Source organism: Crocodylus porosus, unplaced genomic scaffold (genome assembly GCF_001723895.1).
Source record: "Crocodylus porosus isolate Cpor-Errol unplaced genomic scaffold, CroPor_comp1, whole genome shotgun sequence".
Lineage (NCBI taxonomy): Eukaryota > Metazoa > Chordata > Crocodylia > Crocodylidae > Crocodylus > Crocodylus porosus.
Window position 1 is genome coordinate 81,554,486 of NW_017728943.1, and position 10,892 is coordinate 81,565,377.

Genomic DNA, 10,892 nt, shown 5'->3' on the forward strand with positions numbered 1-10,892 from the left:
GTGCACACCCCAACAGAGGCCTGGGGGGCACATTCCCTCCCGATCTGTGTGTAAAGTGGGGGCGGAGGCGGCTGCCACTGCGTGCTGTCCTGTGCATACCATGGGAGCAGTGCAACATCATGTGCCTGCTGCCACCGGGTTGCTCCATATCCCCTGCCCGCTGGGTGGCAGGATGCACATGGCATTGTGCAGCTCTCATGGCAGTAGGGTATAGATCCTAGCCCCTGCCTCTGCCCTACTCCCTTCCTCACCCCCAGGCCTTCACTGGGGTGCACACAGTGGTGGGAGCCCCCCCACATACCTTGACAAGCTGCCCAGGCTCCAATTGTCCCACCACCCTGCCCCTGCCCCTGCCTCACTGCTGGGGCCTTGATATGCCCCCCCCCCCCCAGCCCTTTCCTGGGGCTCCTGGCCCATTCCCCCACAGACTTACTTGCTGAATGGGGAAGGGGGTGTGTGGGGGCATGTGCACATGTGTACACTCACTCAACCCCCCTCCCCCTCCAATATTTTTTTTTCTCCCTCCACCTATGCACATAGAGGCATCACCCAGAGGACAGAATTAGGGTGTGTACCTTAACTCTCTTTCCTGGTTTTCAGAGATTTGAGTTTTATTGAACACAGTCTTCTGGAAGGACACAAGATATCATCAGGTAACCTTAACTACAGCAGAATTAACAAATCTCTTGTCACTGAATTTCATATTGTTCTTTATATGAACAATATGAAATCAAATGTGCTTTGTGAGTGTTAGTGATACATGTACACAGCTGTACCTAGCAGGTAAATTTGCAGTTGAGATACTATTGTGTGCAGGTAAAGAATATTGTGACTTTTCTATGAGTTCCTGCTTCCTGTGCACTTTGTTACAGTCAGCTGAGGATTTTAGTCCTGCCTTCAAATGTTCCCATATGTATAGTGGCTCACAGGACTGATGAGAGAAATCAGACATGTTCTATGTCTGAAAATCTAGGTAGCTTTATTACATGATGGTTACAGTAATTTTAATTAGGTGAGAGAGAACTGGTGTGAGTGTCTGTGCATCTCTCCTTTGCTCATACACCCCTCACACCCTCCCTGCCACAATTCATATTTCACCCTTGTCTTCCAATCACATTAAAGCATTAGCCCTTTAGAAGCTAGGGTACCTCACTTTTTCTTAGTTTATAACCCAAGGTATACAGTGAACCAGCTTCATGTCCCTACTTCACCTCCCTACCCCTACTTTGACCAGGCCTTCTTGGTCATCCCCACTCCATGATGCCTTTCTCCAAGCTGGATTTCATGCCCCCCAGACAGTTACCCCACCCAAACAGAGATGACATGTACTTCACCTTTACATTCGTTGGGGTTTTTCTTAAATATTTAAAATAACGTTACTTCAAAGGGGGCCCCTAGAACATGACTTAGGGCAGAGATGGAGTATCAGACTCCCCCCAGGGGATCGTGTTCTTCCAGTTCCCCACAAACATGGTGAAGAAGGAAGAGGGAAGCATACACCTTTGGAAGTACTGGGCATCTTCTGTATCCTGGTACATGTGAAAGGAGAGAAAGTGGGGCTGCCAGGTACCGTCACCCCATGGCTGTATCCCTCACATCACTTGCTCTCATGTCCTGCTCCTCCTAATCCTCACTCTCCCTCTATGATGAGCCCCCAACCCCTGTACCATCCACACCCCCTTCCCATGCTACAGCCCCAGCTCCCTCTCTCCCTACTATTCCCACCTTCTCCCCAAATTCTCAGGCCCTGAAACCCCTTCCCTTCCCAGCAAATGTTCACCTGAGTAATTCATTTTCTTTTAAAAAATATTGGAGCACCTTCTGAATTCTCTGCTGTGCTCAGGTTACATTGCCCAAAAACAAATGCCCCTTTGACAGAGGTGGATGATAGCCTGTGTTTCATTTTGAGTTGTCTGCCAAGGGCTCAAGTCAAACCGATGCTGGCGGGGCACAGGTCAGGATCAATGGCTACTGCGCATTCCCTTGAGGCGCCCACCTCATGTGAAAACTGGCAGTCTAGAAGCCTTCTTGGCTGCTGTGTCTCTACATGTGTAATACAATCTGTTTGGTGCGGGAATACCACAAGTTTCATACCTATCTGTAGAGCCAGACTTTGTTGAATAATGATTTTTAGTGTTGCTTCCTCCAAATGGTAGCGGATGCTCTGCACTAGCCAGGGTAAATCTCAAGCAACTGAGACCATTTTGAGCCATGATGTTGTTCATAGATCCATGCAAAATACCAGTAAATTTTGCTTTGCCATTTTTTTCCCCAGAAGGGACTGTAGTTTGGTAATTCTTGGTTCAAAAAATCCTGAATTTGGAAGACTAAGCCTACCTTACTCCTCTTTGAGGTGCATCAAGTTCTGAGGTATTCTGAGTAACCATGGGGATTTTAGAGCACCTAGACAAGCTGGACTTTAACCAGAAATAGGTTGAAACCATAACCATTGCAGAGCTCCCACTTGGCTACCATAATCTCTTTTGTTCCTACTATATAATAGGGTTTTTCAGGTTATTTTCAAGGTCATTTAGGGTCATTTTGAGAACTTACCTGATTCATGTTATACAAGGGTGCAGGTTGTAGCTGTGGTGGTCTGAGGACATCGGCAAACAAGGTTCTTCGAGTAAATGTGATATCTTTTATTAGGCCAACTCAAACAGTTGGAAAAATTCATCTTTGCAAGCTTTCGGGTCTAAATACCCTTCATCAGGCTGAGGAAGCATCTGCAGGTGGCGTGTGCTCTTCCTGGATGGCATGAATAGTAAAGAAGCCAGAGGCTGGTATGCATGCAAGAAAGACAGTCAGTGAAGATGCCAATTGAGGAGTCAGTGAGTGAGAGACAGGCCAGGGGGTGGGGGTGGGGAAGGGGAATGATTGTAGCTGGTAAATAGCGGAGAGGTACCTGGGGAGTCAGATGTTAGGCAGGTTATAATGTGTACAATCATGTTATACAAGTCATTTTATACATGCCCTATAGTGAGTATGAGTAATTTAGTATGTAAAGTGTATAGTGTAAGACAGGGCTAGACAACTTTGCTGTGGCCAGTTATGTTCCTGGTCTGAAGGCTGAGTTTGATGGCCAAATGTATAATGCCAGATACCTGCCTTGCAGTGTTCTCAGGGTTCTCTGAGATCAGCAGATCTCTCCTGAGAAACTTAGCTCTGTCTCAGAGCTGTGCAGCCTGCTCTGAATATGTGTACATAAATCACCATCAGAACTTATATTTCCTGATGCTTGCCTCCCAAAACACTTCACAGACCATGTCAGCAGGAATAGTTTCCTACAGTGTAGGACTTACATCAATGAAACATAGCCATCTTCAAGGTGGCACAAGGCAGCAGCTTTTAGCTCTGTAGTTGTATATGTGTGAATACAGTGCTGGTGAAAGGTACAAGATTAGTAACATAGGTGAAAGGGGCCTCCTGGGTCATGAAATCAACCCCCCTACATTTGCAGGTAATCATTTCCCTGAGAAATCCTGAAAATTGACACTTCAGACCCTTGAACATAACTATGAGGCACAATACTAGAAACCCCAAAGACACTCTATAACACACTGTAGGTCAACTGGAGTCCTCTCACTATCCACAGGATGAAGAGGGTCAGTACAGACTTGTGCCTAGTACTCATACTCCTTTCCTTGTCATTGGGCACGTCTACACATGTAGTTAATGTGCATGAATAAATTCCGGAGCTTATTGCTCCCAGGCACTGTGTCTTCACATGCGCCCAGGGCCACAGCACGTTGAGCCAGGTTGGAGCAGCCCCAGCTGTCAGGAGGCCTGGGTGGTGGTCTGCTTCCCCTGGCTCAATGTGCTGTGGAAGGGCTAGCTGGGACATGAGGGTGCTTTATTGTGGGGCCAGCCAGGGCAGTAAAAAACTCAGCAACAGGACAGTACTTGTAGATACAAGTATTATCCTGCTACAGAGTTAATTAGTTTTCTCCGGCCTAATAGGAGCACATGTATAGACACTAAGATGTTTACTGTGGAGCTAATTAGTCCACTGCAGTAAATGACTCGTGTAGCCTTGCCTTGGGGCTAAGGGTTCAGATTCATATGCTTCCTATCCTGGCCCATATCACCACATGGAGCATTGAGGTCAATGCTGCTTATGATGGGACACTTTTTTGTGCAGAGACACTCTTGGGCCTCTATGCAGCCCAGCACCCATCAGCACAGTGCTGCAGCATTGGGTCCAGCACCAGCTGTAACAGCAGAGCACCCAAACAGCATCAGCTGTCCTGAAGCATAACGAACACAGCCTCTCACCCTGATCAAAATCTGCTTTTGGGAGCTATTTTTGGGAGTGTCTTCTTTAATTAAAATGTTTTTTTTCCTCTTGAGTGCTGGAAATAGGTTTTTCCCCCCTGCTGACTTGGCCCTGCTGAGGTACCCAGACTAGATAGGAGCAGAGCATGAGGTGGCACAGCTGCATGGCCAGTCATCATAGCAGAGCCAAAAGCTGTAGGTACTGCTCAGAAGGGTTAACAGTCAGGCCTCTTACGCTCTCTCTCTCCAGCATGCTTTGGGAAGCTTTGTTCATTGGAGTATTAGATTCCACAGCTGTAAATAATCTGCAGCAGGAGAGATTATCAAGGCCTTGGGAAGAAGCAGCTTTTATTAATAAGATCAGGTCTCCCTGAGAAGGATCACGTAGCCCTTTTCCACCCTTTCCCAGCTGTTCTGCTCCATCTGTGCCCGAGGCGTCTCTGTCCATCACTCCTCATGGGCATCCATATGAGCTGTCTGTTTGTAGGAGCTTCCTGCCTGGGCAGGTTCCCTTCTCCTTCTCACCCCAGACACTGTTCCCCTGCAGCTGAATCCTCATCTCAGGTTCCTGCAAGGCGAATTCAGCCTCGATGGTGCTACTTAGCAAATAGGGCTCTTTATTGTGATTGGCCCTACAGGCCAGCAACCACGGGCTGCCAACATTCCAAGAGCAGCTCGATAGAAATGCTCCTTGCATTGTCTGAAAAATAATTGTGGTTTAATATGGCCGGACTCCCATGAGCCGGGACTGCATGGATCAGGGGAGACTTTCTGGTTTAGGAGCTTTCAACATTTGCGACACCTGCCTGAGTGCAGCCCAGCTTGAAGATGGAGACTGAGATGCTGAGCCCTTCATTCTTAGAAGGTGCTCATTCTTCTGATCTTCAGACAGATCTTTCAGCTGTGGGCTCTTCAGTGGCCACGTGTGGAATGAGATGTTGGTCTCTGTCCAGGGGTGTGGATTTCTGTTTCTCTTCTATCCAGTTATTCCTATGTAGGAAATAGTGGTTACTGGCAACAGCACAGAGAAATCGTGGATTCTGATTCATCTTCCCTGCCCAGTGCCTGGTGTGATGCCTTTCACTTGTGAATAAGGAGGGGAGGGAGCTCCCCAATTAGAACCTCCATGTGTTTCTGCCTGCGAGGGTATTTTGCTCCCACTTTGAAGTGGAAGAAATTGTTCTGTCTGGGGTAGGACAGAGCGAGCCAAGCAGTTGCAATCTGTCAGTGTTCATGGAGAGCAAAGGAAATGGAAGACATGAAAGCCAGGGAATGGGGGCAGGACTTCATGGCAACTCAGAAATGACATTTGCATCTGCAGGGGGGTTAACTTGAGGCTTGTAATAGGAAATCAAGGTTGACAAGGGAGAATCGGAGTTATCAGTGGCAAAGTAAGGTCCAATCTAGTCTTTATCCCCCAGAGGATTGATTCTACCAGTGCATTCCCTATTCCTTTGTCCACTTTTAAGTGTCCCAAGACAGAAGGGTTCCAGCTCTTCCTTGCAGAGAAAAGTCCATAGACTAATGACTCCTCACAGCCAGTACATGTTTCTTGTGCCTGTTTTCCTTTATTCCACACTGTCCCTTCTAGCACCAGCCCCATGAATAACTTGAGACAAAAATGGTCTTTACAAATATGGAGCAGAAAGCAAGAGGTGACTTTGGGATTCCAGCTTAGAGGCAGGACAGATCAAGTCCACTAGACATTTTAACCTTGAGAAGATGCTGCTTGTGGGTCTGGTTCCCTGCAGGTTTGCAGAAATGCTCAGTGGGTATAAACCTTTCTTAGCTCTTGACCTTACTTCCCACAGAGGCAAAAGTCCACTTAATTTGCCTGCATGCCACTTAAGTAGTGCTGCTTTGCTTCACAGGGCAGAATTTCACCATGAAAAGGAGCAGCTCAAGGAGAGCAGAGAGGGGAGAGCATCCTCCCCTTCAGGCATATCCTTGTTGCTGTTCTGTGCAACGTCTCAGCCCTGCTTTTGGGGTACTTCACCAGAATATTAAATAGCTCCTGGGGATCCCAACCCAAATTCAAGAGCAGCCCATGTTTCACACTTGGACCTCTAGGAAATCTAGAGGTAGACACACCAGTGCCACTCCCTTCCTCATAACCTGATCTCTGTGCTGCCTGGTTTTGCAAAACCCTAAGGAGGTCATTTCTTTCTCCTGTGTCAATCACAAATATAACAGCCCCACTTTTCCATCAGCCTCCCTGACCAAGCCCCAGCTCTGGAACATCTTTTTAATTAAAATGGTTCCACTGCAATGTGTTGTTTGAATGTCTCAAACTCTTCCCTATTGGGCTCCAGCCAGAGCAACTTGCTGGGCCTGAACTATCTCAATGAGATCTCATTGGACTCCAGCCAGTTCAAAGCAGAGAAGGCAGCTGAAACTTTGTTGCCCTTTTGCCAAATAATGCTAGAGAAAGGGCAAATCCTGCCCAAGGCTCTGATAGGCCTGGTCCCACTGGATATCTGCATAGGTGAAGGTCTGGTAGTGATTATTTCTTTGACCTGCATCGGTCTGATTTCCTGGGAGCATCTGTTGAAAATGCTGAGGAGGGTGACAGCCCTGCTAACATCACCTGGTATGCTGTACTTATCTGGAGTGGTCCAGGGAGGTAACCCTGCTGGCAGCTGAATGCTCAGCAGGTCACGGGAAAGAAGTCAGAGGTCTCCCTAAGGCACACAATTCCTCTTCCCCAGGAGGTGCAACTGTCTTGGGGGAAAACGATGGCCACTGTTATGTGAAAAGAGCCAGGGTGCTGGAAGGGGCAGCCAACCCATGGGTTAGATTTGTAAATGGAGACATGTGCCTATCCTCCAACACAGTTGGTGGATTTCTCACGCTTATATCCACAGTCACCCTGGAATGTCACAGGAAAGGATTTCTGGCCTAAGGTTGCTCCCTGCTAGTATCCCCAATATTATCAATGTAACAATGCCTTTTTTACATTACAGTGAGCAGTCGCTCATGAGGTACAACCTGCTAACAAACAGCTCCCTGGTCATGCCCCATTCCAGTCCAGGCTGAGTGGTGCAGAAAGGCAGGTGTGAAAATTGCAGTGGTCACGAATAACATGGACCCTTGCTCTGGTGGGCTTTTGTATAGTCCCCAGTGAACTTCAGCTTGCATCACAAGGCCACCATGCAGGCTGGAATGATGAATCTTAGAAGGAAAACAGGGGCTGCAGGTCAGGAGTGAAGGGCTTGCACAGAGCCTGCCAGCACTACCTCTCTTTTTCTTCTGTGAGCAGTATATCACTCCTGCCCTGCAGGCCCACCCTACTGCTACTCTAGCCCTGGGCTCCCTGCAGCCAGCTCTGCCAAGGCCCCTGCCAGGGCTTCCATCCTGCAGCCTCCTTTGGTATCCTGGCCCTGGTTTCCCTACGCCCAGCTCTGCTAGGGCCCTTGGTTTATTGTGCAGCACCCCCTTGACATAAGGACCTGGCCCATCTTCTGTATGTGGTGGTGTTTGGCATATCTTGTCCCACACAAACACATTTGATACAATGCACTGGAGTCGGGGACTTGCTGGGCCCCTAACGTATATGATTCAGACAATGGAAATTTGGTTTTGTGCTGGGGGGAAACAACATTCAAAGGACAGGAAAAAAGGGCCCAACCGTGAAACTGGAAGGAATCTGTAGGCTTGCAGTAGAGGTGGCTGCACGTACACAGCATTGATGCTCTCCATGGCTCTCACATGCTACTTGTTTGCTCATAGCAGGCTCTGTGCCTGGCCCCTGCTGTCATATGCCTGCCGTGCTTCGTGTGTAAGAGAATGTGGCATCAGTTAACATTAAGCAGAAATTCTTTCCTTTCCAGACATGCTGGGCCGCGCCCATTGGCACCTGCAGTAACAGCCTGGATACACGCACGTGGCTTTATTAAAGCGTTTATTATTTTTTCCTTTGGCTCATGGGCAGCAGGACAGACAGCCAGGTGCTTGGCACTCAGTGCCCAGTCTGCGGCTCCTACCCTTCCATGTTAGTTTTGCTCCACTGAAATGCTAATAGGCGGTTTGAGTTTCTGGCCTGCTCCCTCTCAGCCCATCCTCCCTCTCCTGCTAGTGTTGCACTGAGGTTCCTCAGTTCCTATTGCAGAAGGCTCTGTGCACCTTTTGTGATGGGCACAGCCCCTGGTCTCTGACACTGGCATGAAGTTCAGTTCTTTGGCGAGGAATTGCTCATGTGCTGGGAATGTTCAGCCTGGGCTTGCCTCTTTGGGGCTTCAGTGTTACTTCTCAGACAACCCCCAGTCCACCCTTTTTCTGGAAACACTACTAGTCCTTTGAGATCTACAGCTAGGCTGAAGCCACTTCATCCTGCCATTTCTAGCCTGTCTCTGGGGTTTTATACAGCAGCCATCACTGAGGGCATGTGAATGACTTCCAGAGAGAGGTCATGGCCACAGATAGCCTTTCCCTCTCTTCTCAAGGCAGTCAACTCCATCTGCAGCTAATTCACTATGTCCCAAACTCACTGCTCCCAGAGGGGGATGTAGGTCACTTCCAGGTCTCAGGCTGGAGATGACATCTGGGTGATGTGCATGGGAATCTTGAGTTACATGTGCATGGTGCAGGGGGCAGCATGCCACAGCCAGGGATGAGTGTGTATCAGGGGGGAACTGGAAAAGGGTGCAACTCAGCTCCCAGGATGTGCAGTACTGGGTGGGGGAGGACAGCGACTCCTTCTGCTAGCTGAATCCTTTGCTTACTGCCAGCCCCGCTTTGTTTCTGACTCCTTGGCCAATCTCTGTGATATCAGTGCCAAGCAGCTGATTCTAATTAATTTTTCCACTGCGATTAATGTCAGGGGACAGGGGTGCATTTACAGAAACAGATGAATGTATCAGAGTGGATCCTAGGAACAGTGGCAAGGAGGAAAAGCGTGGGGGGACAGTGATGGCTAGGCTGTCAGTCACAGGTCCTGGGAAGCCTGCAAAGCAGAAAGCGGCCAGGAGATGTCATTGAAGGGTTGGGTTTCTTACTGAGGTAACCTTCAATTGAATTGCTGGCTGATGGTGTGAGGGGGAGACAGGGTGAAGGCCAGTGGAAGAGAAAAGAGTGAGGTTAGGGGTTCTTTGAGAGGAAGGGAGGAGCGCATGGAGGTGAAGATATCAGCCCACCCCCACGGTTAACCCTGGCACAGGAAGAGTTTCCCCTATCAGCTCTGCCTTTCATTATTTGTACTGCCATTGTGCCTAGGGTCCCTACTCAAGGGCTAAGACCGCGTTTTGCGAGGTGCTGCTTTTCCAGTTCCCTTTGCAGAGCCCTGCTTCTTTCAGGCTTTCCTCTCATGTTTGGCTTGTGTGCAGGCTCCTTTTCCAGAGCCATCGCCCTATCCACAAGACAGCTGCAGGGCGCTAGGGGTTCCTGGAGAGCTTAGATCCATGCTGACAGCTGTTGAACTTTTTACAAGGCAGTATCTGGGGGGCAGCCACAGGTGTGAGTGCTTTGACAGTGCTTGCCATGCACAGGCTTCCCAGAGGGCACCTGGCTTGGCCTGATGCGGGTGGGGGGAAAAAGGGTCCTTAAGTACCACTATGTAATGTGCATGGTAATGGAAATAAGTGGACCTCAGGAAAGGGCATGACCTTAGTTATTGAAATGACCAGATTCTTATTTATTCCTATTACCATTGTCTCTCAGCGACTCTTCCTGTAGGTATGGGGGGGGGGGGGCGTGGCTGTGTTCCTTTCAGAAGTGTGAGAGGAAGGCCACCGACTTGGCTAGGTATCACGCTGGGCAGGTCTGAGTTTTGCTGGGTCTCTCTCATCTATGAGTGTCTGGATTCCTACCTAGGTCACTGAGGGACAGAGTTGTGCCAGGCCTTAGTCTCTCGCAGAATCACAAGAAAGCTGCTGCCTTGAGAAAAAAGGGGTTTCAGCACAGTGAATAACTGCTGTGAGGAGGGAACAAAACTAGCAGGGTGGGTTGGCAGGAAGGCTGCGGGGAGGGAAGAACCTGAATAGGCATGCCGAGAGGGCAGAAGCCAACTTAGGTGCTAAGGAGAAAATGTGTTGGGAGCCAGATCCCATTGTTTAAGACCCCCTGCTTGCAGCACCTGGCATCAGCTATTCTCTGAAGCCAGTCCAGTCTGGCATCTCATGTGTGCAGTTCTGTGTGGTAGGGACCCATTTTAGCGCCACATCCTCCAGGAGGAGGAGGGGGCACGGATGCAGAGAGAAGACAGGCTGGCTGGCGAAGATGCATCAGTGAATGACATGTGATGCTGAACGTGAGCAGCGCCCTTGTCTAGCTCAGGTGCAGCTCTCCGTGCTTTGCCTCACGTACAGAGATGCTGTCTATCCTCCAGCTATTTACTGCCAGCTCATTCTGCAAATGCTGCACTCACAAGGGTTTTTTTTTTCCTTTTCCCTGTAGAGATGCTAAGACAGAGCTTTCCATTCATCTTTAGTAAGCGGCAGATCTCACACCTGCACATGAAGCAGATGTGCATCTGCACACTTTGACACGTGTGTGTGTGTGCGCGCGTGCACGCGCGCAATGAGTTCTTGGCCAGCTTGCATGGTTGCTGTGCAGACGTACTGTACCACCTGCCCTCTCTCCTGCTGGTCTGTGAGACTGAGTTGAGGGGCTACATCCTGCAT